At 46.5% G+C, this 5,924-nt stretch overlaps 1 protein-coding gene across 1 annotated transcript in view; it reads right to left on the bottom strand.

Annotated features, from left to right (window-relative positions):
• Ikzf4 (IKAROS family zinc finger 4) overlaps positions 1 to 4,943 on the bottom strand; it is a 20,512-nt gene extending 15,569 nt beyond the window's left edge. The window contains exon 1 of the mRNA XM_029542573.1: positions 4,892 to 4,943. The gene's annotated coding sequence lies outside the window, so the exon portion shown is untranslated. The remainder of the gene's footprint in view (positions 1 to 4,891) is intronic.
• Positions 4,944 to 5,924: the final 981 nt, after the last annotated feature.

Genomic DNA, 5,924 nt, shown 5'->3' with positions numbered 1-5,924 from the left:
GAGAGAGAGAGAGAGAGAGAGAGAGAGAGAGAGAGAGAGAGAGGAGAGGGAGAGAGGCGTGGATGCACTTGGGGAGGGGGCAGGAGAAAACGTACCAGTGTGTGTGTGTGTGTGTGTGTGTGTGTGTGTGTGTGTGCTAGGCTAAGCATCCCTTTTCCAAGACAGTGGAGGGGTGGGAGTGGGGGTGCACAGGGAATGGGGGTGCACAGGGACAGTAGGCAGATGTGTTTGCCCTCCTGCCCAGCAGACAAAGAGGAACTGCACAACAAATGCTTGAGAGGGAGGCAAGTGTGTGTGTGTGTGTGTGTGTGTGCATGAGAGAGAGAGAGAGAGAGAGAGAGAGAGAGAGAGAGAGAGAGAGAGAGAGAGCGCCTCAGGCTTGTGGGGAGGAGGAAAGGGTGTCCCAGGGAAGGCCCAATCCTCTGCCAGCTAGGGAAGCCAAGGCCCCACAGGTCATGGGGCCCGGGACACAGGGGCAGCCTCCAGGATCTAGAAGTGGCAGAAGGCTCTTCCCCCAGCAAGCTCAGGCTCGGTCCACCCCTCCTTCTGACAATCCCCCTTCCCATCACTGACTAGTGGAGATCTGGGACCCTGAGCTCTTTCTAACTCCTGGTTGGGTGTCCCTGTCTTCCCTCTCTCCCGTGCCTCTGGGGCTCTGGCTGCTGGAGTCCTGGATGAACCCTGTCCTCTATCAGGATGAGCCTTTCGCTCCCTTCCCTTCCCGAGGAACTGCTCACTGCTGAGCTGACCTACTTTGGAAGACTGCATTTTCTGATTCCAAGAATTTGGGGATGGGAGCAGCCGTGAAACTTTGGGCTGCTAATCCTTGCACCCCTCTCTCCTCAGGTTCTCTTAAATGTTTCACCAGGCACCCAGATAAGCACTGCTCCATCTGATCTGAGCAACTCAGTTTTTGTTTTCAGTGTCTGTCGGGGGGTAGGGTGGGAATCTGTGCTGTAAATTAGTGGACTCTTGTTTCCCCCATTTCTTCCTATGGGAATTATCTGTACTTTTAGAAAGGAAGTTGGGGGGCGTGTGCTTTCAGAATCAGGTTCTATGAGATGGTAACATCCCTTAGTGGAACGAGAGGCCACCTCCCTTTATTAGGTGGCCAGTGGGGGAGGCAGAGGGCTATGGTGACCTAAGAAAGGGCCTGTAAAAAGCCAGGCACTGCTTTAGGATCAGCCTGGGAAAGGGATGCAGGTCAGAAATGGGTTCTTAGATGCCCTATTACACACCCTCTTGGCCATGTCTGGCCCTGGGGGGGGGGGCGTTCTTTAGACCTGATGTCAGCCCTGCCCCGACTTTGTCTTTTTGAAGGTAGCTGCTGACATCTAGAGTCCTCAAAACACACAGAAGTGGTTTGGGTTTTGTATTCAGAGACTGTGTGCTGGGTCCACTTCTCATTAGGCCATGCTTGCTTAAGCTCTGTTTTATAGCACAGTGAATCAAACAGTCTCAGACATTCCCTGCTAGTGTCCAACATACTCCAGAGACACGACTGAGAAGAGCCCAGGGCACATCTCCCCAGCCGCCTTCACCGCTTCTCGCTTGCCTTCCTTAGGGCAGGGATTGGATTCTATCCATCAGTAACCACCCAGCACTAACTGGGTCCTTGGTGTTCTTGTTGCTCAACAGTGAATACACCTGACTGAACTGAAGGTGGGAGAGTTGGCTGGTTCCTCAGAAGGGCCTCTTTCAGTTAAAACGGCCCACCTGAACTATGTCATTCTGTCCAGTATGAACTGTGTCACTCTGTGGCAAACACCGCACACCTGTACCTGAGCCAGACTCTTCAGATCGGTATCTTTCTGTGAGTTACGCACAGGATGACGGTGATTCTCACGTGTGTCTGACTGATTTTACTCTCTCCATCAGTACATGGCAATAATTCCTTTGTTGGCTCCACTTTAGAGTAAACAAAATAACTCAGCCCATTTTCACAATGGCACTCTGGCTGGCTCTACTGAGACAGACTCTTCACATGCGGTGTCAGCCTTGAACACATAATCTTCCTGCTTCTACCTCTTGCTGTTGAGATTACAGCCATCGTGATCTTTACTGTATTTTGTTGTTGTTTTGAGACAAGGTCTTGTGATGTATCCTTGGCTGGCCTAGAACTGCCTGTGTAGATCAGGCTAGCCTTGAACAATGCATAGAGAGCTGCCTGCTTTTGTATCACCTTGCAAGACTCAACATTTTTACTTTTTAAATTTTTTTTTTAAAGATTTATTTATTCTGAGTACACTGTAGCTGTCTTCAGATGCACCAGAAGAGGGTGTCAGATCTCATTATGGGTGGTTGTGAGCCACCATGTGGTTGCTGGGATTTGAACTCAGGACTTTCAGAAGGTCAGTCAGTGCTCTTAACCACTGAGCCATCTCGCCAGCCCACATTTTTACTTTTAACTTGAGTTAGTGTCACTATATAATTCAGGATGGCTTAGAACTCACGACCTCACCTTAGCCTCCCATGGACTAGTATTATAGATTAATGACATCATACCTGTTTCTTGGGCCCTGACATTCTAATAGTTTTTTTAAAAAAATCTTAAAGACTAACTTTCAAGCCAGGCTGGACAGCACACATTTATTTATCTCAGCACTTTGGGAGTGGAGGGAGGGACACCGAGAGTTTATGTCCAGCCTTGGCTACATAGCAAGTGCAGGGCAGACCAGGCTATAAAAGTCTCCAATCTCAAAAGGCAAACAAACAAACAAAAGTACTAACTCTGCCTTAGGCTCTTTCTTTACTCAGAAGATTGGCCTGATGAAGCTCCTGACTTCACACCCCTGAACGGCAGGTGTGCATCAGGGTGCCTGGTTTATGGAGTTCTGAGGTCAAGCAGGGCCTGGTGCATGTCAGGCAAGCAGCTTACGGCCGTACCCCAGTCCCCTCCCCCTTATTTCTTTTTAACTTATTGTTCTGATACTTCTACAGTGCATTCTTGAAATAAATAGGTAATAATCTCTTCTTCTTCCTCTGTAAAGATATTTGGCAGGTGTGAGCAGCCTGTAACAAGATATCTTGTGGAATAGGTCCGGGGAGAATGAAAACTGGTTTCTCTGTCCCTGTCTTTAAAGGATACAAACCAGTGGCCTCCTGGCTGGATTCAGACTGTATCAATTATTATTATTTTTGTTTGAGACAAGATCTCTCTATTTAACCCAAGCTGTCTTGAAACTTACTATATAGACCAGGCAGGTCTTGAGCCTACAGAGATCCATCTGCCCTGCCCCCCCACCCCCCCAAGTGATGAGGACACATAGTCCTGACTTGCCACATGGGACACTTTTTAAAATATTGAGTGATTCTTTTACTTACTTTTGAAATTGTTTATTTATTTTTATTTTTTAAATGTATTTATTCTTATTTTATGCACATTGGTTTTTTTGTTTTGTTTTGTTTTGTTGTTTGCCTGCATGCATATTTGTGTGAGGGTGTTGGATCCTTGGAACTGGAATTACAGACAGTTGTGACGGTTATGTATGTATGTATGTGTGTATGTATGTATGAACATATGTATGTAGCTGGCCTGGAACTCACTGTGTAGACCGAGTTTGCTTCAAACTCACAGAAATCTGCCTGCCTCTGCCTCTTAAGGTATTAAAAATATGAGCTATCAACCCCAGATTGGTTTTATTTCCTTGATTTGGGGTTTGATTCCATGGTCTTGTTTGACTTCAAATTCATGCTAATCCTTCTCCCTCAGCTTTTCAAGTATTAGGGTAGCATGACCACATCTGGCTTGAGTGGTATATGTATCTTTAGCCTCTGAACTCAGGAGGCAGAGGCAGATGGATCTCCATGAGTTCAAGGCTAGCCTGATCTATACAGAGAGTTCCAGCCCTCACCTCCCCTTATCCCTCCCCCTCCCCCAGGCCACAGGACAAAACCCCTGTCTCTAAATAAAGAAAATAAAATTTGATTTCTGCTGGACACGGTAGGGGAGGTAACATGGTAGCTTATATCTGTAACACAGCATTTCAGAAGGCAGGCAGGAAGAATTACCACAAGTCTGAGGCCAGCCTGTGGTCACATAGTGAGTACCAGATTAGCTTGGACCATATAATGAAGTGGACACTGAGTAGCAGTGGTGGTGGTGGGGAGGTATTCTCCAGTCTGTGACAGTCCCTGCTATTCCATTTACTATCCCTCCCCACTTGAAAGTTTACGAAGGGACCGGTGAGATGGCTCAGCAGTTAAGAGCACCAACTGTTCTTCTAGAGGTCCTGAGTTTGATTCCCAGCAACCACATGGTGACTCACAACCATCTGTAATGGACGCCCTCTTCTGGTGTGTCTGAAGACAACTACAGTGTACTCAAAGAATAAATAAATCTTTAAAAAAAAGAAAAGAAAAGAAATGAAAAGAAAAGAAAAGAAAAGAAAAGAAAAGAAAAGAAAAGAAAAGAAAAGAAAAAAGTTTGTGAAGCTGGTGCATTCTGTTTGGATGGGACAGAGCTCTATGTCTGGCTGGTGGTCTCAGAACAGATGGAAAAGAGGCACAATTTCCTACCATCTTCTTGCTTCAGATCATCTATTTTATCTACCTCTATCCCCTTCCCTCTCTGCAGCCTAGAAAAGAAACACTGTTAGAGATATAAAACCATGGGAGGCAGAGGCAGGTGAACCTCTAGGCCAGCCTAGTCTACAGAATGGGTTCTAGGATAGGCTATACAGGAAACCCTGTCTCAAAAAAACAAAACAAACCCCAAACAACCCAAGGAAACCACAAGGGGATTGCATACTACGGCAAATACTACCACACGGAGTGGCAGCTGAGACTGACATTTAGTTAAGAAGAAGTGTGCGCCAGGGCCAGAGGCTGTCTGCCTTCACCCAAGTGTCTGCTCCCATGTCCATCTGAATGGAACATACAGAAGGCGTACCAGACATATAGGAGCGGCCATTGCAGTCTTCTGTGTCCATCTTAAGAAGATCCTGTTGAAAGAAAAAGGCCTGATGTTAGGAGCCACGGCTGGGGAGGGATGAGTTTTTCTTTTACATTCTGGAGTAAAAAGAAATCTAAAGGATCAGAACAAAAAAAATTTTTTTTTGTCCCAGGAAACAGACGTTTATAGACTTATAAATGCAAAAATTTCCTTCAACCTACCATCTATCTATCTATCTATCTATCTATCTATCTATCTATCTATCTATCTGTCGAGACACACAGCCCTGGCTGGCCTGGACCTCACTGTTATGAGTGCCCCTCTTTCCCTCACAAGTGTGGACAGCCCACACTCTTTAGGATGCTCAACCTTCTGAGGTAGCCATGCTGCCTTGCTGCAGAGCGGCTCTGGATTCTGAGGGAGTGTCTTTGCTCTTCAGTAGAACAGATGTAGCAGATGGGTTATACTCCCCTCACTCCCAAGGAGGCAAGGAAACAGCCTCATCGAGGTGCAGACTTCAGTTGGCCTTGGATGCTGCTGCGTGCCTAGTGCATCCCAGCACTCAGAGGTGAAGGCAGGAGGGTCTTGGGTCCCAGGTTAACCAGGGCTATGAAGTGAGATTTTGAAAGGGGAAAACAAAAAAATGCCATATTCTGTTCTTACAAGTATCCTCTTCTTTTGGGGTGCATGTAGCAGAAGGTGGGATGACAGGAGAGTGAAAAATGGAATAGGAGAGAAGTCCCTGTCAGGGTTCAGTGATGGCGTCGCTACTGATCATATAATAAACTTTTTATGTGTGTGCTGAACACTCTAGGCAAATGCTGTACTGATACTACATCGCCATGCCTAAACTTGCCTTTTTTTTTTTTTTTTTAGCTCTGGCTGTCCTAGTACTTTCTAATAGACCAGGCCTCCTTCCAGTGAGCCTCAGACTCAGAGATCTGCCTGTCTCTGTCTCCTGAGTACAGGGATTAAAGTCCTGTATCAACATGCCTAGCTCACATGTCTAGACTTTCAAATGACTTTCCCC

This window comes from Mus pahari, chromosome 9 (assembly GCF_900095145.1).
Source record: "Mus pahari chromosome 9, PAHARI_EIJ_v1.1, whole genome shotgun sequence".
NCBI classification, from domain to species: Eukaryota; Metazoa; Chordata; class Mammalia; order Rodentia; family Muridae; genus Mus; species Mus pahari.
Note: the sequence above shows the minus strand (reverse complement) of the source record. Positions and strands in the feature narration are given on the sequence as shown.